Genomic DNA, 25,459 nt, shown 5'->3' with positions numbered 1-25,459 from the left:
ATGTGATGTCTTGAAACAAAATAAAACAGAACAAGAGCTGTTTGTAGTGGCCGATGCACGTCATCCCAATACTGGGAGGCTGAGGCAGGGTGATTACAAAATCTAGCACAGACTGGGCCAACTCAGTAAGGTCTTGTCTTAAAAAAAAAAGTAGAAAGGAAGAAAGAAAGAAAGAAAGAAAGAAAGAAAGAAAGAAAGAAAGAAAGAAAGAAAGAAAGAAAGAAAGAAGAAACACAGAAAGAAAGAGAAAGAAAGAAAGAACAAGAGAGAGAAAGAAAGATAGGAGAAGGAAGAAAAGAGGAAAGAAAGAAAAAGACAAAAGAAAGGAAAAGAAGTCATCAGTGAAAAACTGGCAATAACTAAAGCCTATAATGTAGCTAATAGCAATGTGCCAAGGTTAATTTTTTAGTTTTGACAAACTAAGAGTAAGAGATTAATATTAGAAGAGATTACATAAAGGTCACATAGGAGCTATTTGTACTATTTTATAACTTTTCTGTAAATCTAAAATTATTTTAAAGTGAAAAATTCATTAAAACATAATAGATTATAGATTTTAGGCACCAGAATTAACTGGCGATTACAATTGAGCATTAAGTTCAGTGGCAGTCTTTTTAGAAAGACAATCCCGGAGTGGATAGAGTATAAGGTTCTTGTAAGGAGAAAAGAAGATATGTTCATTTGAAGTTACAAAACTTTGTAGCTCATTCAGAAGAACTTGCTACATAGATGCTTACTGAGCAAATCATAACTTAAAAGATGATGTGTTCGACTACTGTTAAGTAACAGTCATTCATTTCCTCTGAGCTTTCCCTGTAAGATGAGCGGGTGATCCTCCATCCAGGATTGCTGAGAGGCTTAACCGTAAAATTGTAAGTGCTTAACAAATTGCCTATCACATTACAAATGCTCAGAAAACAGTAACTATTGTTATTATTACTGATTTTGGCCTTCATGTTTCTAGTTCTTGTTTGTTTTTTTTTCTGTCTTCTCCCAGTACCTAGAAAGATTGTTGATGGAATGTGTGTATGTGTGTTTCCCAGTCACTACTACAAGCCCTAGAAGCAAAGTGTTCCTGCTTTTGGTTTATTCACCTCCCTGCTCTGTTTCTTGGGGATTTGTCTGCTCTCCCACCTGCCTCCTCCCTCACTCCTTACCCTCCCTGACTGGAATCAAGGTGGGGAAGGTAGACACGCTGCTAACAGTTTTCAGTATAATTTTACTTGAAAAACACTCTTCCACATACTGTCACATAGGTAGCTTCTGGTAACAAAAAACAGCCCATTGTGTAGACCAAAAAGCATATTTGGGAACTGAATTTTTCTTTTTTTTCACTCAATCAGTTGTACAGTATACTTCAACACAACCGTGAGACTCTAGAGACAAACTAGAAAGAACAATGAGGAAACATTTTCCAGACTAAAAAAATCTGTTTAAATCCTTACTTTTATACCAAGCCAAAGGGTGGGAATGCAGAATGGTCAAATGGATTCAGCATCTTACACTCCAGAAAAGTGGTCTAGGGGAGTGGGGGACGTTACTACCCATGGAGCGTCCCTGGCAGCGTCACACTAACGTGACCCCAGCCACTTTTCCGACTCCCCTAGGAGAGTCACTCCACTCAGCCATCTCACCCTCTCTCTAATCCCTCAGAGGCCAGGCCCACAGCTACCCCACCAGCCTAGTGGTCTCTCTTTCCTTCCAGAGAATAAATGTTTCCTGGGACTTATATGAAGAGGTGGCAGATCCAGAAAAGGAAACCGAACTATGATAAGGTGAGCAGAGCACAATCTGAGATCATTAGTAAACAGTCTAGGCTGTACTATGTTCAGGTTATGACCTCTGAGTAAATTGATTAGCTTCTTCAGCATGATTATCTGTAAAACAGTGCTTCCTTTGTTCTTCATCAGATATGTAGTGAATCCATATTATTATGTGCCAGGATTGTCCCAGGTGCTCCTAGTGCCAGGGAAGTGAGTAAGAGGCTGTGGGTATACAAAGCCCTGCTTCAAAATAGTTCAGAGAACTCACTGAGAAGGTGACATTTTGAGCAAACACTTGAAAGAAATGAGTGAACCATGAGGGTCTCAGGGAAAGAATGTTCTAGGGGAAATGGCTAGTGCAAAGGCCCTGGGGTAGGAGGGAGTCTGATGTGAGGAGGCCAGTGTGGCTAAAGCAGGAGAATAAAACACATTGCAGCAGATGGGTTTAGAAAGGGGGTGGGAAAGGGTGTAACTTGTGTGAAGTCTTGGAGCCCTGTGGAGGGCTTGGCTTTTTCTGCTGAGATATTATGAGAAGTCATTTGAGGGCTCTGAGCCAAGGACTTGGCTTTTGAAAGGAGCACTCTGGCTGATGTGTTGAGAACAGACTCTAAGGCGGCATAGACAAGAAGCAGGGGAACCTGAAACAGGTTGCCTCCAGGTGGGAAATGATGGTAGCATGGCAGTGATGGCGAACATTTTAGAGCTTTCAGTGATAACAAACAGCCAGCTGGGCACAGGTGCCGTCGGTTCGCCACTGCTGGCTTAGAGTGTGGCAGCAGAGGTGGTGAGACGTGCTTGGTACTGGATATAATCGAAGGTAGAAGGAAGAGTGTTTTCTGATGGCTGGATGTGGATGCGAGAAAAAAAGATTCATCGAGGAGAACTCTGGGTTTTTTCCAGAGTAAATGAAAGAATCCTGTTGCATTAACCAATGAGATTGGAGAGCAGCGGAGGGGCAGGGAGAGTGGGGGAGAGGTGTAGAATTTAGTGATGATAATATTTGCCCTGCCTCCCTCACAGAATTAAACGTGATGGCTAATGCGCAATTTACCCTGCAGATGGGCTTTCCTGTTACGGTATTCTCCTTTCCCGTTCAAAAACAATCTATCGCGTGGACATGCTTTCTGCTCCACAGGTGGTTCCACCTGGTGGCAAGCAAAGGGTTCCTAGCACGTGGACTCGTGGATGTGGCAGGTATTATCTGAGCTATGTTTAGGTAGCTATTTTAGGGTAGGTCCTCACAACTGTGACTCAGGTATGACTTAACAGTTAATACCTTTATTTCTTCCTAACAGAGTATTGTTTCTAATTTTTCTTTTATATAGCAACTGATGTTGCCATGCAGATCCCTTGGTTGCTATGAGATGGGAACATTACTCTGTCCCGTGATTGGCCCGTGCTTCCTATGCTGTGTGGCTCTCACATGGGCCACTGACACAGAGCCGTTACTATGGTGAACTTTACAATTTCCCTTGATTGGTGGATTTCGGAAATAGGCCGTCAGTGGAATTCATTATATTCTGCTAAGTAAAAATGAAAAAAAATGTAATTCTTCCTCATCACCAATGTGAAGAAGATGTGACACTCAGTGACATAACGGATCATCATTAGATGACATAGGATCGTTCAGAAGACTCAAGAGTGACGATAATCCTATGCCAGATTTGGGTGGGAAATATTTTCTTGCTTTGAGTTGATTGCTCAGAGTTAAGGGTATTGGGCTGACCAGAGTGGAAGCCTTGGAGTTGGGAGGAGCTGTTGGGAGGTGATGTGGACCGAACTGTAAACTCCTTTCTTTCTCCCTGGGGCGCTAAGCGTGGCAGTGGGATCTGGGTGTAGGGAACAGAGATGCGCAGGCTCCAGGCACTGCTGGTTCATTTTGCACCTCGGAGCAATGTGTTTTTGGATGCTTCTCCAGGCAGGAAAGCTGCCGGTGCTCCTGGCTGGAGATGATTGACTAGAGTTAGAGTCAAAATAGGGTTTGTGTTTTCTGAATTCTTTCTCCTTCCCTGTCTCCACTTTGGCTCGACTTTTCCAGGTAGATGGATGGGTCCCAGCTAGCCAGGTTTCTGTTCAGTGTGGAGGACTGTTTTAACCCTCCATAACCTAACTCTTTCCTACAAGGAAAATGGAAGAAGAACATGGGAGGAGGGATGGATTATTTTAAGGGCTGATGGCACTGCGGATAGGGGTTAGGGCAAGTCTGTGGGGGAGACTAAGTCAGAAAGCCACAAAAACAAAGCCAGAGTTAGATTAGACTAATATTTAACACCCAGAGCAGATGATTTTAAACACTCCTTTCCTCTATGGAACAAAATTATTTTTAGTTATAATCACAAAATTGAGGAAATAATATGGCTAGAAAAGAAAAGCCCTTAGATTACATTTTGTATCTTATCAATAAAAACTAAAATAAACACTACAATCCCTAATGGAAAAAAGCTATAGAATCATTTTTATTCTCATTTTTTTTTTTTGGAAGAGGGCGAAAACTTATACATCCATACTGGTGTTTCAGAGTAATGCATAGCTCTTTTGCAAATTCTGTTTCTGCGATTAACTTCCACAGATTTGTTAAAGACTTTGTCAGAGTTGTTTTTCTCCCCATTTTCATAGAGTGTTGATCGTCTTTGATTGCAGAACACTTTTTACTAATTTTAGTTTTAAAAAGTGGAGAAACAGATTAAATAAATAGGAAAAAGTTTTAAATATAAGCATATATGGTACAGCTTCATAAAAATCACATTTCACGGTAAACTCCAGAAAATGTAAACACAACTAAAAACTCCAGGCAATCTTGTAGAGTGACAGAATTGAACTGATCCCAGTTCTGATGGTCTTCACAGTCGCTGTACCATCATTGTTTATTTAGAATAGATTGCTTGAACACTGGAATATGGGCAACTGAGATAGGAATTGCGCCCAAAGCAGGCCCTGTTAGGCACGTGCTCTCATAATAAATGCACGGAGTTTATTCCTTGATTCCACTTCCACTTAGATCGCAATGTTTGCTCTAGCAGGAGCAATAATAAATATGCTAAATTGAAGCTTAGGTTGACATTGTTAAAAGCTAAACTGCAACTTCAGTGATTGTTTAGACCTTAGATCAACAAATTTATTTTTAAATGGGGAGAGAGCAGTTTATCTCTAACATTACTTAGAATTGCTCGCTGTAATGATAATAAAAAGCAGACCAGCTTTCCATGGATTTTATTATGCTTTTTAAGTCTTTTCTAGTCTGTTCGCCCCTTGATAGCCTGCTGGGACATAGGCTCCTCCTGCTCCCCTGCCCTTGGGAACACACTACCTAGAATCACTGAGCTTGAGTCTTTCTGGTGTTGGAGAGTGGAATGAAAAGCAACAATGTACGAGTTTGAAGGCATGACAGAGAGACACGGAGATTGTGGCTGGTCAGCAAATATCTGCTAAATTCTCTGACCCTGGCACAACCAAATGGATTGTTTTTCTTTTCACACTGTCATAATAGAAGCAGGGAAGAAAAAAAAATCACTCCTCATTAGTTTAAGTGTTCTTCTCTCTCGTAAAAACATTAGTGACTCCCGCCGCTTCGCATGTTATTTGTGTCAGCTCTTACATGGCCTAACATTTCCACCTGAATGTTTGCCAGTTTGTTCTATCCAGCAGCATTGTGTTTGACCTTTAATTCCATGTTGCACCGGACTCAGCACTGGGTTTATCTTTACCAGTGAAGCACGTGAAACATGCTTTGCTGAGTCTTTACAACTGCTGTAGTCACATGGGGCAGTGCAAGCAGACACCCAAAGTTTCAGGAACCATCATGAAGGCTGCACTGGATTAGGGGAGGAGGAATTAAAAACCAGCAGAAACGATGACTTATCCTTCAAGCTCGGCTAAGTAGGACACTTCCTTTTTCCCCTGTCACCTCATCAGACAGCTATATTTAGATCCACCCTTGCATTAATAGGTAGTTTCCTGGGTAGGGTGATTTAAAATTCTGGTGCTTAAAATTCTACCATTAGTTCTGTAAATTCCTTTAGATTAAATACTGTTTGCTCTCTAGGGGCTTCTGGAATGCAGCTTCCTCTGGAGTGCAGATAGCTCTGGGAGAAGTAACATATCAAGTCCCTCATACTTTAGTATAATTGAGCATATTCGATTGCTTCCTTTGTTATCTGATCAGCAGAATGGGACCCTGGGATCTTAGAAGGTCAGGGAGATACCACTCAACCCAGCCCTCCCAGCCTTGAATGTGTACCTCCCTTTTTAAGAAATTCTGTTGTTTTATTGTTTTCTTAGAAAACAATAAAAAAGACTCCTCCTACTGATGACAGATCTAAAGGAACTTCATATGTGAAAAACAACACGTTTTAATTCTGCTTATTTTCCAAGAACCAGAGCAACCTCCTGGCCAACAACACAGTCTTCACTTCACTCCTCTGGTGCTGGAAGCTTTGTGCCATCATTTCTGTCTCATTTTTATTCGCCTCACACATGTCTGGGGAGAGGGCCCTCTGAGATTTCGTCTTGGCTCTGCTTCAGGCTCCATAATAGCAATGGTTCCACATTTTTTAATACAAGGAGGGCAGGTGGCAGCGAGCCAAAGTGGCCTCTGTGGAGTGTGTGTGCAGGAGCGGTGTTTTAGTGTGCGTTGGAAAATCAGGAGCCAGAAAGGACAAAAGCCCATACTGACAGTGTGCCCCTAGGAAGGGCGTCTGTATCAAGACTTAAAAACAAAAAGGAAGAAGAAAATGCATTGTCTTTTCTATTGAATTAATGTTCTGTGCCAGCTTTTGTTCCTAGGTACAGTGTGTGTGTGCGTGTGTGTGTGTGTGTGTGTGTGTGTGTACAGACATACACATGGACTAGCTGCTACCATAGTTCCTGCCTGAAAAATCACACAAGCAAGCTGTAGAACTTGAACCTGGAGTATTAAGTGGGCAACTAAGCGATCATCTACAAAGTCTATCAAGAGGAAAGGAAGCAACCTTGGCTTTGTTAATAACTTGTCTGTTCTTGAAGTTTAAAAATATGTTTGTGTCAACACAGCATCCAAGAATGTTCATTAATGGCCTGCTGGATGAGTCTTTCCATAATATATATTTATTTCAAATGTAAGTATAAGTTAGTAAGAAGTACTAAAGCTGACTTGGGTGTGCAATAAGCCCCATTATTCTGTAGTACACGCCACACATTTGAAATGCAGTATCACATAAATTCACTCACCATTTGACAAGCCATTGTCCTTCACTGTGTGTAATAGTGTGGTCCAAAAAATATATATGTAAGTTAAATATTTTCAAATAAAATCATATATCGACTACTTTAAAATGTTAAAAATTCTGAGGTAGAAATTTCCTCTCTGCAAAGTGTGAGTAAGGAATGAGAGGGCAATTGGCCGTCTGAAGGCTCAGTTTTCATACCCACAAAATTACACAGTGAATCGTAGCCTTATCATTCTGGGTTCTAAGAGTTTTTTGTAGACTGAATAATCACTCATAATGTATCCATCAGCATTTTAAATGAGGAACAGTTACTCTCTACTACCTTAGCACAGGTTCTCCCGAATTAGGATTAACATATTGTCTGAATTCATTGCTCATTTTCTTTATTCTTTTGGAATGAGACCTCAGTGAGGAGGGTATGAAATCAACAAGAAGACACAGACAGGAAGAGGAGTAGTGAGACCTGTCACCATTTCCCCCAAGTTCGGTCCTGAAAAGCAGAAGCAGAGTCCTTATTTTTCACTCACAGCTTTTGTGCATGGCCTTGTCAGCATGGGTCTCCCAGCCACAGGGTCACAGCCCAGAGCCCTTCCTGGAACCCAGCAGGCCTCCCGTGCAATCGGCTGAGCTGTGGCTGTGCTGTTTCTCTGTAGGAGAGGCGTCTGAACTATGACTTACAGGAAGTGAGTTCACAGGGGCCAAGCTGGGGCAAGGCTCCTCAGTCTTTACCCTATGACTTTACCGTAAGCCCAAAAGTCTCTTGAATGAGTTTTTTCCTTACTATTTCCACTATGGGAAATTAAAAGTCTCTTCCTTGGCGAGTAAAAATTAAATAATTTTGTAGTATCATGGCTTTTGGTGGTATAAACCCATTCTTCAGGAAAGGGCATACTGGCTAAGAACATTTACTAAGATATTTTGAAGAGAATTGACAGTAGAATATGATCCACCTCCAAATCACAAATTACTCAATTTTAGATGCATAACCTCACCATTTACAAAAAAATTGGTTTAATATCCATTTTCGAAGCACTGACTCTATGTCAGCTGTGTGTTACAAATAGATTAAACCTTTCTTGCCATATTTTAATACTCCTGCATGACCCCTTAGAGTGTGAACTCTATTTGCCAGAACCACATATTTATCTGTTTTCTCTCCAGGGATTTTATGATGAGCAACAGCATAATAAATTCCAGTTTATCTTTAGTTGCTTATAAAGAAGCAAGCTTGCCAAGATTCTCTGTTTGGCATTTTAGCTCTACGGTGATCAGTAATTTTCTAGAAATGGCTGTTTTCTAATACAGTCTTCAATTTATAGTATAGTACTGGATTATTTGAACACTACCAGTTTGTGTACAATTTTAGCACAGTTATTATGGTAGCTGGTATCATTTACCATAGAAAGAAGAGTAGAGTTTACTCTCCTCAGTGGCAATTGTATTGTTTATACATAATGTCAAAGGGCTGCTTTTCTGTAGTCATTTTCAAAAACCATAAGCCTGTTACTAGTTGTTTCAACAAAATCCTATGTCATCGTATACCTTGGCTGTACCTATTTTACCTATGTAACTGACTGAATTGATGTGAGGAACTACCACAAAAGTACAACCCGATCTGGAGTGGGATATTCTCCAGAAAATGCTATAGAATGTCAAAGTTTTCTAGACACTGTCACGGGACAGGGGCTGAGGAGGTTCCTCAAAAGGGAATGGGGAATTTCTGCTCACCCTATCCACAAGGCAGGTTGTACATTTGCTGACTTCCATCACAGGAAAGGAACTTTCAAGATGCATTAGTCAGAGACATAAAGAGATTTATTAGGCAAAAATTTAACAAGTACACTGTCAGGGAGAACAGAGTGTAAGCCCCCGAGAGAGAAGGTATATGGTGGCCTAGAGCTGAGTATGTAGTTTAGGGGTGGAAATTTATGCAGAGGTGGTTTAACTGACAGGTGAAAGGCAATGGCCCATTCACAGGGAAAGACCCTTTGTACAGGAGAAAGGAGACGGGCCATTCACAGGTGGAAAGATAATGGACCACTCGAAAAGGGAGAAGCATGATTCACTGATGAGAAGCATGGGCCCAGACTTACTGTGTCTTTAAAACTTTTAGTATTTTTTGTTTTGAGTTCCCTAGAAGGGAAAAAAGCCTGAAGCTGCAGTTTTGCTTTAAAGTACATTTTTTTTTTAACCTATCTTTATTTCTTCTGTCACACCTCGGACACCTTGTTATTTATCAAATGTGATGGTTAAGGACCCACAGTCACCCTGTGAACTATATGATACTGAAAATGGTAAGTAAATCTCAAATCCTGTAATAAGGTGATTAAAACCCCAACCTAAATATGGGAGAAAGTGGATCTTTAAAGAGAAGGGAATTGAAAAGATAGCAGAGACTTATTAAAGGCAAAATCACTTGCTCAGTAGGACGGAAAGTCTTAGGGCAAACTGTATAAATAGATGGGGGGGCACCTTGCAAATTGTAAATTGAATGCATTTAACAGAAATTGATTCCTTCAGTTGGAAGGTCCATTTCTACCTGCCTGCCAGACAGCGATTACGGTGCTGCTTGGACAAAGCAGATGAAGGCATGGCTGGGATTAACCATGCTCCCAGGTAACTCTGCTCTTGTATTCTCAGTGGCTGCAGTCTGAGGAGACAGTTGCCTACTCCTTCCCCCCCCCCCCCCGCACTCCCCAACATCTTCCAAGGTTAGTTGGAGTTGTTTCTCTCTTGGATTCATATTTCAAATCCTATGAAGAAGCAACTCAAAAGGGGATTGGGATCTCCAGCTGCCTTTGATGTCTGAGCAGGAGGGTGAACCTAATATAATTAAGGACCTCGGCTAGACCTTGCTCCATGGCCTAAGGCCTGGTGTGGGCTCCCCAGAACATGTAGAAGAGTGGGAAGAGACCAGAATGCTCTGATGGCAGTTGACTTCTTGGACCTGTCTAGGCTTGAAGGAGTTGCTCTATCCCAGCAAGGTTCCCTGTCATGGCATGACAGAGACATACAGTGGGAGATGACTGCCCACTTGATACAAGGAATAATTCCACCCCTCAGCTATCGCTGATGTCCTTCTGATTCAAGGATGTTCTCAAATGTGGCTTCATCTGAGTCAATGGGGAAAAGGCCTTGGACTGGGTACAGAAAGAAGCTTACCCAAGGGAAGAACCAGGTAGGAAGGAGATGGACCACACATAGCCCCAGATCACCAGGCCAGAAGGGCTTCACCACTGTCCAAACCACATTGAGTTTAGATGGTGACTTTTACCTTCTTGGTAAATGGTACAGTGTTCATCATACTATGTGGATTCAGTTCTTCTCGATCATCTCTTCGTTCTTTTGGGAAGCATGAGGTGACATAGGAGGCTTGTATAGCTATGCCTGGACAGTGGTGCCTTGTCTGGGTTGAGGAGCTGAAGCAGGGGATGGATGTAGCCTTCTTGGTTTGCTGAGTTGTGTCCTGCAGGCCTGGGTCAGCAGGAGGAGAAGCAGCCTGCCTTTTCCTAGTTTTCAAGAAGACCCCCTCAGGTACTAGTGATGTGTGAGCACCATCCCAGGAGAGTCCAGGAACATGGGTAACTCCTGGGCACATTTGAATGGGGTTTGCTCTTCTTTAGATTTCCACGGACTACTCTTATACCCGAGGAGTGACAAAACCTGAGCCTTCAGGAACTGAGTGAATGACCGTTCTGGTCTAGCTGCTCCAAGTAAGCCCCAAAGTCCCTCCAGTATGGGTTTTGGGGATGATCTTTTTACCCAAAGAAAACTCAGAACACCTGAATTTTTTTTATTTGACTCCTTCTCTCAAAGCTGTTAGATTTAGAGTGAACCACTTATCTCTTCATTTCTTTACCTGTAAAATGGGGTGAGAGTTTTTCACATCCAGGAATTATCCATCCTGAGGATTAAACAAAAGAATATGCTGGAGAATATTTTATGGCCTGTAATATCTTGAACAAATGCAAGCGTTGGGAGTGGGCATTCTTTCCCAAGCACTCTTAGCCTCTGATTCACCTCAGGAGGGGAAACCAGCTGTTCTTGTTTCCTTGCGTGTGTTGACTACCTCACGGTCTTGCTAGGACTGCTCAGAGCTGTGGGTGCAGCGAGCCCAGCGTTTTGGAGGCGAAGCTGTTCTGGGCTCTCTGCTGCTGTTCGTTGTAGAGGACTTGATAACACTGCTTGTGAGAAGTTCAGAGAGAAAAAATCTGTACCATAAAAGGAGGTTTATCTTCGTGAGATTGAATATCTGTAAAAAGTAAAACAGCAAAAGATGAAGGAAGGGACTGCCAAATTCAGGAATCTGACTCTCTTCAAATGGACCTCAAAATATTTTCTGTTGGTTTATAAATGATAAGAATAGACATTTAGGGGCTGGAGGTACAGCTCAGGGATATAGCACATACTTCATACGTGCGAGGCCCTGGTTTCCATCCCCAGCACCACAAAACAGAACAAACCCCCAGATTTGAGTGAGACTGAGACAGATCATAGGCAGTTGGCTTGTGTCGGTTTGACTCCAGGATGTCACATTCAGGACTTCTTAAATCTTTTCAGGCCAGCTTCTCTTTTGAGTATTTGTCCTAGGATAATCCTCACAACCCTTACTCAAGTCCTCCGTAGGTGGACCCACAGCACGGCTGATGAACAGAGGCAGTATGTAGTAACTAAGCTTAAGAAATTCCCCATCACATCCCCTGAGTGTTCCCTTGGTAATGACTGGAGTCCTGTTATTAGCCATTAATTCCTTTAGATGAAGAAATTATCTCCCTATTAAAATTCAAGGAATCCGTAGAGGAGTAACCTATTAAAACTGTCATACTTTAATGTGAAGAGGCTGATTCAAGGTCTGGGCAGCTTTGATCTGATGTTAGTAAATAGTTTAAGCATTATGGGGCCATGAAGTCTCAGTTGTGACTATTCAGTTCTGTCACTGCTATGTGAAAGGAAGCCATGGGTAACTGGTACAGAAACAGATAAACATTACTTGTTTGTATAAAATATTAGTTATGAAAGCAGAAGTTAGACTATGGGTCATAGTTTCCCAAGCTCTGACTCCACTGAATCCTCTCAAAGGTGGCAAACAGCTGAACATAGGGGAAGAAGAGGAAGGTGGGGCACTTAGGACCTGGTAGAACCATCGTAGGCCCCCATGACCGAACTTTAGGGCTGGGAATGAAACTCTGTAGCTCTGTGTTCCCTGGGGCTTGGTGCTTAGCTCTGTTAAATAAACAAAGTCGAACTTCCTCAGAGTAGTCCTGTTAAACCATTTAGACATTTTTTTTTTTAGGTTGAGATTAGTTGGCTCAACCAGTTTGCTTACTACATATATTTCTATAATTTTTGAGTGGTGGGGTGCACCTTTTTTCACTCACTTTACTTGTATTTAGTATATCAATTTAATAGAGCACAAGGCAGCTGCCATTCTACCATTTAGTAGCTTAGAGTTCTATTCATGTCATGGAAGTTGCTGGCCATTAAAAAGGAAATTCTTCTGAATGCAAATACATCTCAAACTACATTACACTCTTTCCTCTATTTGTGTCGAGCACTTTTTTGACATTTGAATTACACTGTGGATGGTCTGAGAAGTGAGTGGTGTTCTGATTTCCTAGAAGCTGTGTATAAAAGAAGCTTTGGCTTTTTCTGTCCAGACAGCATTGTATTTCAGGATCAATGGTGGCTTATGCACAGTGCGTATTCTTAGTCGTGACATACTCTTGAAGTAAAAAGAGCATTATTTGTAAGCCTTTACAAGTCTCGCTTGGGTGTCGTGCTGGCGCATGGGGGAACTGGCATCCCTTGTGCAAAGCTGGGCTGCTGACCCTGCTGAGGGCGTGGGTTTGGGTGGCTCAAGAGTGGGTGAGCTTTGAGCTAAGCATTATTCTTTCTTCCTGTGACAGTCCGTGTAACACAGAAGACGACAAGTTTAGAATTAGCAATGAAGCTTGCAGCTGTGGACTAGGCGAGCTAGAGGCATAACCACAGCTTCTGAGAGGACTAAAACTGACCACTAGGGTCGGAGAGGGAGGGCTGTGGGCTACTTGAATTGACGCCTTCATTTTACTTAGACAGGCTCGCTTCTCTCCACCATAGGGAATAGGCCAATGCCTTGGAGACAGTCTAATTATCTTTTTATACATTCATAAAGAAGTTTATTTTTGGTGAAGATGCTCACATCAGAATATTCTTGATTGGTTTACATTGGGAAAGTAATTTGGGACTCATCACCCAAATTACATTACAAATGCTGAAAAGCATCCCAGTTATTACCTAGTCTAGCCTACTTTTACTGTATCAGGAAGATGGAGTAACTTCCAAATTACTTCATGAACATGAACGTGCATTTCATGTTCCTAAATATGAACTTCTAAGAGGAGAACTTTCCTTGTAAAAGTATGCTTCACATGCCCTTAAAATGCCTTTCTTTTTCCTATGGAATGCCATCAGGGATCCGAATATCAAAAGCCTCACTCAACAGCCAGTTGTTCAACCCCTGTCCTGGAATTAATCAGAGGGTTTTGATTGTTCCCAGACCACAAGCTGATGTGCCTTCCCAGCAGTGTTACTGGGCACTGGTGTTATTGTCCAAGCTCCAGAGGACCAGGCTTCCCCTTTCTCCTGGGACCATAATAGTTAAGGAAAAAGAAGGGGATCTCACCTTGTACTCTAGTCCCTTGAAATGCAAAGTGTGGTGCATAAACCAGCAGCGTCTGTCATCACCTAAGAACTTGTTAGAAATATAGAATCCTAGACTAACTGAATCTCATGCTGCATTTTTAGCAAGATTCCAGGAGATTCGTATGCACAGTTAAGTTTGGAAAGTGTACAATCAGTAGCTACCTGGAGACTACTGGTCCTTCAACCCTTATATTTTAGTTCCTAAGCCCTGACTCATTTTTGCACCTATTTTAAATTGGATATACCACAATAACAGGACTCTCCTGGCACCAGTGGATGTACACCTCAATCCCAATTCCTGCGGTTGGAAGTCCTTGATTATCCTCATCTCCTAAACTGGCCAGCATTTTTCTTTCCCCAAGTGTAGGCGACTCTCTATTCCCACACCCTCCCCGGGAATACTACTTTTGCCCCTTCCTGTCCTTCGTGTCAGATCCCTTCCCTTTTGAATGCCTTTGGAGCTCTACCTGTCAGATTATATAAGAAGGCATGAATGAATTTTCCCCTCAGAACTCATTTGGATGGATTTATATATGGATGAACAGAGTTCTGAGAGGAAGTAGGATCAAGTGAAAGATTCAGGGAAAGTGGGTTCAAGTTCTGGGTGCCCCATTCCAGAGTGACCTGAGGTCAACATATGACTTCTGTGTAAGCTTCCACTGCTTCAACTGTAAATTGATGGGAATGCTACCTTTGAACACCTCAGTGAAAGCCATTAAACCAGTTTGGAATCCTAAGAGATCTACATGCATTTGCTTTTGAGGCCTGTTTAACAAGAAGCCTGTGGCCAGCAGAGAGTGACTTTGTTGATTTTACTAGAAGTCTAATGGTCCCCTTTGCTTTTATTAAGCATGGAATCCATTAACCTATCATTATGGGATCTTCCTATGCCATGGAGTCAAATGGTTAATTGAGTGGCATGTCTTTAATAGTACTCTCTGTAATTATAACAGCCATTTTCAAAATCCTGAGTATGATCATTCCCAGGGAAGGAAGATAGCTCACCATGAAAGCCAGCTTTAAGATTGGACAGCTATGACTCATATTTCCTTTTCCTGGCATTAGAACTACAGTAATAGACAGTGGATTGGTTCCAAAAATAATTTCAAGCTTTTCCTACTTAAAGTATGTCAATTTCTAGGCTTGTCTCCCATGTCTTCAAAAGTGGAAAACATTGTCACAAACTGCCTAATCGACTCCAGCCTGCAATTTGCTAAGATTCATTTTCTTTACTGGTCTGAATTACCACATGGATAACTTGACTGTCATTGTATCCAGATGGACTAAATGCATGTCAATAGATGTGCAAGTTAACAGTAAATTAATTATTCAAGTAAGTGGACTTATACATGCCTGGAACAATGAGCCAATGCATTGCACAACTCTAGAGGGCGCCACTGTTGTCCTTGTAAATGGAATTCATAGGGACATTCTTCTCCTGACTCTGGGTGTGGTTGCTATCTGATCATCCATCTTTTTCAGCCATTATCTTTTCAAAAAGGTCTCCTAACATCCAAAGGAGTCACACTCTGACTGCTCAATCACTTAATTCACTTTTTGAATGATACTTAAAATCTGAATTATTCTAATTTCTGTGTCTCTATAACAAACTGGATTTTTGGAGGGCAACACTGTAGTCAGTCTTGTTATAAGCCTGGTTAATACATAGTAGGTACTTCATAAGTATTTGTTGAAATGAGTGCATTTAATATTCAATATATGGATTCAAACCAATCCCCTGAAAATGGATTATTTTAAGATCTTTTATTCTGTCATCAAAAATGTAAAGTAAACTTGCTTCCATAGGTAGTAGTCCATTTTCTGTTTCTAAAGTAGAACACACAAGACTGGGTAATTTACAAAGCAAAGAGGCTCATTTCATGGTTCTGGAAGATTTAGAGCATGGTGCCAGCATCTTAGCTTCTGGTGAGGGCTTTCTTGTTGCTTTATAACATGAACATATACTGAGGCACAGCAAACCCTCAATAAGCCATCAACCAATGAATGGATTAATGCAATTCATAAGGGTCCTATCTCTACACATCATTAGCATAGGAATTTGAGTATTAAATTTCTAATAAATGAAATGTGGGGGAGACATTAAAGTCATGGAAGTACTTTTTCTGGAATTTTTTGTTTTGTATACTTTTTTTTCTGTTCCATTTAACATTTTTCTTGCCCCTCCTCCCCATCCCTGACATTTTGATTATGGTATAAATAACAACCTTCAACATCCTTAAAATAAAATTTAAAAAGTTAACTGGTACTTGAGAGCCTATTGAATGTCAGACACTGTTACGAGGTTGTGAACACTGCGGTCCTTGTATAAGTGATGACGTAAACATGAAATGTTGATACTTTAACACTATTGGTCTTATTCCTCCGTTCTTAAGGAGCGACAGGAAAGGGGACTTTCTTGAGTCTATAGTTTTGCTGACTACGCTCAGAATAAAAAGTTCCTTTAAAATGTATATTTTTAGTATGATTAAAAAAATTTAACACCAATTTGCAAAAAGAACAAGAGTTGTCACAGGAAGTGCATGATTAATTACAAAACTAATTGTACAACCATGACTGCTCCAGAGGCTTGTGAATTTAGCCTGACTTTAAGGTGTCTCAGAGTCTTGAAGGGTAGGTAGCAGGATTCTTCATCTGAGTCGGAATTGTGTCCAGTGGCAGGATTACAGTATGTTTAAGCACATCTGATGAAATAAGCAGGCAGATAGCTCTCAGGTGTCCACCTGCATAAGTCAGTTGTCAATGGTCCTCCGTGGGGAGTCAGGGATAGGAGAACAGGAAAGAAAGCTGGGGTCTGGAAAGCCTCTGGCCCATTGAGAGACTCTGATTTGAGCCAGTTTCCTATTTGACAGATAACAAAGGAGCTACTTTCCAGAGGAATCTGAGCTGCAGAGTGGTGCGTATTGTTCCCTAAAGTTCCTAGCACTTTGAGGACACCAGCGCCTACCATGCTATCACCCTGAGGGGTGCAGCCGTGGGGAGAATGAACCTCAGGATGTTCATGGACGACCTGGGCAGAAATACCCACCTCCGCTGGAAACATAAACATGGTGCGGGAGATAGCTGGAGCAGGAGAGGAAGAACATGGCAGGAGACATATGTCTGCAGAGTGCTGTGAGTACATGTCACACCTCCCCTAGGATGAAGTGTGTGGCTGTGACTTGGAGGGGTCAGAGGTTCTGCATCACTCAGGTACAATGCAGGAAGCTTCTATTCCTGTGATTCACACGCCAATGAAACTAGACAAACTCAGGTTGAGTTTAAATGGAGATGCCTGAAGAGTTGGAAAGATGTGAGCAAAATGTCAGTAAGAGTATGCACAGTGCATTCCACAGCACAGCCCTGTAAGGTGGTAGTGGGAAATCATTGTGTAAAGATCAACTGTGGCACTTGCCATGGAATGAATGCTTGTGCTGAATCCTTCCCCCAAAATGATATATTAGGAGGTGGGGCCTTTAGAATGGTGATTAAGTCTTGAGGATGGAACCCTTGAGAATGGAATTAGTGTCTTCATAAAAGAGGCCCAAGGAAGCTCCCCTGCTTTTTACAACTTGTGATGTTATAGCAAGAAGACAGGCCCCCTCCAGACACCAAGTCTATCTTGATCGTGGACTTGCCAGCTTCTGTCTAGAACTGTGAAAAACAAGTTTCTTTTTTATAAACTACCCAGTTTCTGGTATTTTGTAATAGCAGTCGAACCAACTAAGATGTTACTGCATGGCCCAGCTGAGGACATTGCCACTGAGGCTGATTAGAATAAAAGTGATGGAAAGAAAGCAGGATTCTGGGAGATTTACCTGGCACAGGCATTTAACAATAGTTTTAAAACTTGCTTTAGCAGTAGAAGTATTTTGAGAAATAAAGTGAAATTTAAAGAAGATACTTTATCTTTTCTTTTTCCCAGTACTGGGGATTGGACCCAGCGTCTTTGGACTTAGCTGCATCCCTCAAGTCCAACCACTTTTTAGTTTTTATTTTGAGACAGAGTCTAGTTAAGCTGCTAAGTTGCCCAGGGTAGGCTTGAATTTATCATCCTCCTGCCTCAGCCTCTAAGAGTGCTAGGATTCCATGTGTATGCCTCCACACCCAGCTCAAGGACACTTTATAAGTATGAAATAAATTAGAGCAGAGTGCTAGAAAGGGAGGGGATGGGGCAGAACAACACAGGGCCCAAAGGCGGGATAAGGCCCCAGCAGTCATTTCCTGGTGGTGGTAGTGAGTTTAAACCTTTCTTCTAGCCTCTATTTTCTAATCCTCTATACTAAACATTTACTACTTCTGTAATTAAAACCATTGAAGCTCTTTTAAAAACTGAAACAATTCATTGCTTTGCTGTTAGACTAGTTCATAGCTGAAATCCTCAGAAACACTTTTCTTCTTACTCTGGGTCTCACAGATTTCCTGCTAGTACACCTTGCCTGCTCTTTAGTAATTGTAGTTCACAGAGGCCTCTACGGTCCAAGGCATGTTTACGTTGCAGTCTCTGCATACTTACTGAGGTGAGATTGTCTTAATCCATGTGTCCTCGGTATTCAGAAACAGGTGGTCAATTGATGCCTATTCCCTGAGGAAACAGGAAGGAAGCAGAACCAGGACCTTCATAATTAGCCTTTGAAACCCTGTTTGGAATGTGGCCTGCAGTTTTGGAACTGTGGCACAATCTTGAATGTTGACTTGCTTTTAAATGTTACCAAATTCTCACTGTTGTCTAAAATGACAGACCCTGTTATCTTTTGTTATCTATCCCCAAAGACCCTGTACCTCAAAAGACTTGGCCACTTATTCAAGAGAACTTTACAGATTAAGTTAGGGCAGAAAAAAGTGCAGGAGGCTGGAGGCTAATTCAAGTCAGACCTGAGGAAATACCAGGGTGCTGGGTAACTTGCGTGATGTGTATTTGAAGGCCTCAAATCTGCCAGACATGTGACTCATAGGTATCAGTCACACCTCCACCTTCCCACACAGGGCCAGTTGCTCTCTCACCCTGTCTCCTTCTGCCCTGTTGTCACACATCACACACACACGCACTCATGCACACACACACACATCCTCAGTTTTACGTTGTCATTTGTTAGCTCTTAATAAGCCTTTGGTTTCATAGATCCATGCTTCAGTTAAGTACTAATCCCTTTGGGTTACTGAACTCACAGAGGTTTTCTCCTACATTCCGTTCTGGATTCCTCTGATAAGAGTCTGAGGCAAAAAAGATATGAACAAAGACATAAAGGCTAAGAAACAGTCTCCAAGGACTTCACATTGAACCCATTTCATTATGTAACAACAAAATGTCCTAAATAATTGGAGGCCAGGATGACTTAGAGATGACTTATTCTTTTTGATATTAATAACTGTCTGAGGTAAGTTGTGGCAACAAGTCAGTGATTAATATTGCTAGCTCTCTATACGAATATTTGATCTGTTAGCACCACTGGCCTTAATGGGACTCATCAGCCTCTGTCACTGTCTTTGGGCTGCCCATATTGCACAATCAGGGAGCAGTTTTGCAATGACTAACAAAAACAAAGGCCAAAACCAAGGGGTTCCAGCAGAGAGGAAGGAAGTAGGGCTTCCTGCAGCTGCCTACCCAGAGGAAAAAGGAATTAGATAAAGTGAAAGGTATTTCTCAGAGATGCACCCAAAGCTGCTTCTGTTTCCTTGTATCCTTTTTAAGGGTCCAGTTTTTAGGACAATATGATCCAAAGTGACTAAAGGGAATTAACTACGTCCTTGAGGAATTCCTACTAGGTCAGGGCCAGAAGCGCTCGTCTAGCCATATGTGGAAGATCCTCAAGTTGTGAGATCAGTGGTTGGCATGCTTCTCCACTTCTGGAAGCCGGGCATGGCTAACCAACCTGGGATTTCTACCAGGGGACTTTGACAGACGAAACAGTCCAGGTGAGCTCTGGAGCTTCAGAAGAAACTGGCCTTGTAAGTACTCACAAGAGCAATTCTGAGTTCTGAGGTTGTCCCTGGGACCACCCTTGGCTCTGCTCAGAGATCTGGGGAGCAATGAACCAAGGCTAGCCGTAAGATGTTCTTTCTCTTTGCCTACAGTGGACTCCATGTTTCTATGCTTTTATCACTGCTATTAGAAACCCATCCTAGGCTTACTACTTTTCTTCATAAGCACCAGAGTTACAAGCAGCTTCTATCACATAGGCCAAATCCTGTTCATGGGAGTGATTCTCAGAACCCTGTTCAGAGAAGAACTGGGATTTCTGCAAGAGAGTGTGGCTGTCCTTTAATGGTGATTGCCCCGGGCACATGCAGGAAACTATAGCACACAGTCTTGTATTTGCTAATTGCTATCTGATCATCTGCCTCCTAAGTTGTATACTTACCACTTAAGAAGTGGTAAGTATCTGTTTCTTTCCAGAAAAAGATAAATCTTCCAGAAGCCTTCTTTGACGACCACCTTCTAAAAAAAAAAAATTCAACCCAAACCATTTTAGCAACTCAGATCTATTCTACCTCTGTTATCTATCTATCTGTCTGTCTGTCTGTCTGTCTTTCATCTGTCTAATCTACCTCTCATATGCACACATATATAAGTAGATATCTCCAAATAATTATACTTACTTGTATACATGTAAGTATCTCTACGTGTGTGTATCTTCTCTCACTCTTTTACCTACCAACCTTAACTGCTTTCCCCCTTCCTTTTATCAATCTTGTAAACCCTTCTCTGGAAATCAGTCTATTTCCTGTCTTTCTTCCTTGTAAAGGCCCCTGAAGGAAGCCGAAGAAATGTACGTGCTTGTGGTCTGAGTTCTAAACTACTTCTGTCTTCTGTCTTTGATGCGATGGCTTTCTCCTAGACCTCTGGTCAGCATCTTTCCTCTCCCATTTCTTCCCACTGCCGTCCTACACCTTCCACACTCCACCTCTGTCTCTCCCAAACATGAACACAGTCACAGCAGACGACCAAATTTCTATCTTAACAGGGGTTGCTATAACAAAATACCATAGTGGGGTGCATTAAACACGACATTTATTTCTCACAGCTCTGGAGTCCAGGAAGTCCCAGATCTAGGACAACAGATTCAGTTCCTGGTAAGGGCTCTCTTCCTGGTTTGCAGGCAGTTACCTTCTCACTATGTCCTCATGTGGCAGAATTGAGAAGGATCTGGTTTATTCTTTTAAGGGCACCAATTCCATTATGAGAGCTTCAGCCTTATGGCTTCATCAAACCTAATTACCTCCCAATACTCACCTCCAAATATCATCATACTGGAAATCAAAGCTTACACATATGAATTTGAGGGAACACAAACATTCAGTCTACGGCAGCTTCTCCTTCCTGAACTCTCTCAGCTCCAGCTCTCAGGTCTACAGGCCCTTCTGCAGCCAAGTTCACACTCCAGCTCTTTCCTCTGATTTTTCTCTGCCCAGGGCTGCTGCTGGTCCTTCAGATCCAGTCTCTCTTGGTCCTTTGCTCTCTCCACTATTCCTCTTTTCTTCTTCTCCCCAATTCTGGACGCTCCTCTGCAGCACGGAAAGTGGTTAAAAATCTCCCTTGTTAAATAAATCACTGTCCTCTGCCCATCTCTTCACAGCCAGGCTCCTACAGACACTTCACTCCCTCACGACCCTGCCCCCTTTCCTGTCATACCTGTCCACTCTGCATCAGACCCTCTCACTTTCCCCGACTTTCTGGATAGTGGCTTCTCTGTTTTTGTTTCCTTATAATTTTTCCACCGGAACTCTGACTTTTATTAAGTGATTGGGTGGTCTGAGATTTGAAACTGGGTCTGTTCCCAGGCCAAAGCCTGGCCCTGGGAGCACCATGACATGCTCCGGTCCTTACCAGGCTGTTACTAGGTGGGTGGGCATAGGCTCTGGGAGGTAAACCATTATCACACCTGCAGATGAAGAAGCTGGAGAAGGTAACATTCGTACCTACAGAGAAAAAAGTACGGAGAACATTCACATTCCACAAATGCCCCATCCGAGCTGCTGCCTCCCTGGCATCCTCCTTAGCTCTGACTAAAGAATGTGAAAAATGTACCTTTCCTGTTTGAGTGAGGTGCCTGTGTTTAACCGCAGGCATTGTCACGAAGGGGGCGCCTAGATACCTGTTTACAACAAAGGCTACAGACAGAGCTGACCTTCTTGTCCCCAGCCTCAGACCTCGACACCCAAAGGCCACATGGCTTTGCTCCAAAGAGGGTCTGTAAGAGAAGGAAGACCTTTCTCCAAGACCTGGGCTCTGGAGTTAAGACCCTCACTTGTGTGAAGGAGAAAAGTCTGCTCCAAAACTCCTTCATGAGCTAGGGCTCTCCGTGAGTGGGAGGGCTGGTCTCAGGGTCCCAGAAAGGGTTTGAGAACAAACTAGGGGCTCCTCCCAAGTTAGTTTGGATGGAACCAGTCTTGGGATCCTCAGATGGCCCTGTAGATCTAAGAATAGAAGGGCAGTGCTTCCCTCCCCTTGGGGAGGCCTGTCTACCTGGAGCCAGAATGCTTAACCTCCACCCCTGAAGGAACTGCTCAGGCAGTGTCTCAGAGCTCTGGTATCTGCTGGCTTTCTGGAATACCAAGAGGTGCTTGAAATCAAATACCTCTCTCTAACCTGGACCCTTGATTCCTTTACCTGCGGCCAGTGAGGCATAGGAAATAAACTTCCCTTGGCAACCAAAGCCCAGAAATAAACAACTGAGAAGCTCACCTACCTACTGGAGAAGTTCCACTTCCTCTACAGAATGTGGGTTTGGGAATCATAACACCCTGTTTCGTAAGCCACCTTCCAGCATGAGAGCCGGGTGACTACAGCCATTTATTTCTACAATTAGTCTGGCAAACTCCTTGTCAAACCAGGGAGCTTCTCCTCTCTGTCCCATACCAATTTGGGAGGTGACACTGGAGGACACTGTACCACAGTGAGGTGGGTCCCAAAGATATACAAATACAGCACAGTCCACTACTTGAGAAACTGGAGTGCTAATTTCCTAAAATGCTTGGTCACTTTTAGCCACTGATGACCTCCCCTGTGATGGGGCCCCATGTGAAGTGGACCGAGACATCACTGGGGCATGGTAGAAATGCGAGACAACAGCAGTGAGACCCTTTACCAAGCTCGGGTTTATTGGTTAAAGGAATGTGGCATCTGGCTGGTACTCCTTGTGCCTCATAATTTTATTTTTTAAAGAAAGACCCTTGGGAAGTGAGACTTCAGCTTTGCAGAGAGAAGATGAACAGTGGGGCTCACCTTGCCTTCTTCTCGGCCGCCACACTGAGGGTTGTTTCCTTTTTAATACTTGATGCCACAGATTCTTCCAGTATTTACCCCATGGACAGAATCCTTACTTTCTCCCACTTCCCAGCCAGCACGGGAGCTAAGGAGTCCAAAAAGAGATGGAGAGAAGGGCCCCCCAACCAGTGAGCGTAACCCAGACCCAGGACTTGGCTCCCTTTCCAGTGGGACTTTCTTACTATTTTTCCCTTTTTCTTTGAGGTTAGTGTTCATTTTATCTGCTGTTTCCTGAAGTGAATGAAAACGGAAAACTACAAGTATTATGCCTTAATGAGGGCTAAAAGTATTCCAACAGTTAGGAATGCAACAGATTCAAGTTGCTGACCAGAAAAAAAAAAATATGTTGCTTATGTTTTCTTTTGCTAATGGAGGAGGGCAGGGAAAGTCGCTGTGTCATAAATAAAATTACCTTTGAATAGGGTCAGAGGGTGGACTCTTACCTGGTTCTACTACTTCCCACCGGTTCTAGGACCCTTATAGGTATCATTGTGAACCTGATGCTTGTTATTAAGAATATCACCCCAAGTTGGGCACCAGGTGCATGCCTGTAATGCCTGCACTTGGGAGACTGAGGCAGGAGGATCGTGAGTTTGAGGTCACCATGGGCAGCATAAAGAATATCAGTCCAGCCCGCACTACAGATTGAGACTCTGTTTAAAAGAAACAAAACAAAACAAAAAAACCCCCAATCATCCCAAGGCACCCTTAATTTCTGAATAATTTGAAATGGACAAAAAAATTCTTTTTAATGACAGAACCTCCAAAAAGAGTGATAGTTGAAAAATTAATGATACCCCATTCTTAAGATGGAGCTGGAATACATGTGATATATTATTATACATCATCTTTTAGTGAATATAAAAGAGGAATTAATTTGTCAGATACAAAATTAAGAAAGCAGATTAAAATTTTCATTTCCATTTTATATTAGAGATCTAACTAGTTTATTAGCTACACACCTCATCTCTTGAACAAGAATATTGCCATTTATAGAAATTATATGGCTTTTGTCATATTTTATTTTCAATATAATTTTTAAAACTTAGCCAATGTATTTGTAGTTATTTTATATCTTTTGCCAATTTTTATTGCTGTCCTTGGAATTTGGATGGATTATTGGTAATCAAACTGTGCTATAATTGTAGAAGTCATCTGTCTTAAAACCTGGATAATTCAATTGTATCCATTGCCAGGCATTCAGAATTAATTGAACTTTTTATCACAGTCTTGGCTATACACTAATGCATGGATTCAAGTTTTGTGTCTTAATTTCTGGAAGGGCAGAGCAAAAAAGGAAAAAAATGACACAAATATGTGCCTAGTATCCCTCCTTACATAGTCAAAAATGAACTCACATTGATATGACCTGTGAATGTTTAAAATTTACCTGGTTTAGTCTTTCCAATCATCAGAACACTCATGAGCACAAAATTAACACACACACACACACACTTTTTAAAATGGTTCTACTCAGAGCCTTGGAAGAGAAGTAATAAAGTTAATTATCTGATCAAAACTTCTGTTTCATTAAGAACTCACAGAATGCTTCTGACCTATTCATTCCTACCATATTTGCTTGTGTTCTGGACTCAGGACTTTAGGCTTGTTCTGTGTTATGGTTTGTATCTAGTGCCCTCCAAAGCCTCATGCAGTCATAGGAGGGGCTTTTTCAGAGATGGTTGGATCTAAAGTGTGTGACACTAGAATTGATTCATGGTGCAGTGCTAGGATCACAGACACTAGGATTTGGGGTGTGAGTGTTACCTGCCCTAAGTAGCCTGGGTAAGATATAAGGGATAGAAAGAGCTGTGGTTGTCCCTTGTTGCTTTGCTACCTTCTGCCCACCATCAACTGCTTATTTTTGATGCCTCTCTGCTGTGCCACTTTGCCTTGAAGCCAGCCGGTTATGGACTGAAACCTCCATGAACTGTAAGCTAAATAACCTGTAGGTTAAATAACCTGTGAGTTATAATCTCCCTTAAGCTGTGGGTGTTGGGTATTTTGTCTCAGCAATCAGAAAAGTAACTAAGATTTTGTGTCTGTACAGTTCACCATCAGGCAAGCAGGGTAGAGGAAACTGAGTGAAATTAAAAAAAACAAAAGACAGAACCCCTGGGTCCTTGTCATTTAGTTATAAGATGTTCATGTAACATAAACAGACTTCATGTTGCTCTTTAGCACTTAAATTAAAACACTCAAGACAGAGTGGACCTTGACTAATTGACTAATTGCGGTTGTAACTATCACCTTTACCCTTACTAACTACTTCTTCAATTCTTTTTTGCTTCCAGGGTTTGTTAGATTAAAGTTTTGGTTGCACATCCTATTTGATCAACCCCTCAATCTGTTGACTATGTTGACTGTTTTACAAATAATACTCCAGTGTGTGTAGAAGAGACCTGAGGATGTGAGGTACACTTGGATACCTGTATATATCTCAAAAATTCAGCAAGAAGATGCGGTCTGTATCCTGTACAACTGCGCATATGGGCTGTTCAGGGGTACAGTCAGGACAAGGCTTCCGACTTGCTGGACTCCAA

General features: G+C 42.1%; 1 long non-coding RNA gene across 4 annotated transcripts in view; it reads left to right on the top strand.

Moving 5' to 3' along the window:
• Positions 1–19,236: 19,236 nt before the first annotated feature.
• The window catches only part of LOC106148608, a 26,095-nt gene continuing 19,872 nt past the window's right edge, over positions 19,237–25,459 (top strand). For 3 of the 4 annotated variants that reach the window (XR_001234245.1, XR_001234244.1, XR_001234243.1), the window contains exons 1-2: positions 19,237–19,597; positions 25,211–25,331. This is a non-coding gene — a long non-coding RNA (uncharacterized LOC106148608). The remainder of the gene's footprint in view (positions 19,598–25,210; positions 25,332–25,459) is intronic. The other variant, XR_001234246.1, reaches the window with a different exon arrangement.

This window comes from Chinchilla lanigera, unplaced genomic scaffold, assembly GCF_000276665.1.
Source record: "Chinchilla lanigera isolate Chin_1 unplaced genomic scaffold, ChiLan1.0 scaffold00023, whole genome shotgun sequence".
Classification (NCBI taxonomy): domain Eukaryota; kingdom Metazoa; phylum Chordata; class Mammalia; order Rodentia; family Chinchillidae; genus Chinchilla; species Chinchilla lanigera.
Note: the sequence above shows the minus strand (reverse complement) of the source record. Positions and strands in the feature narration are given on the sequence as shown.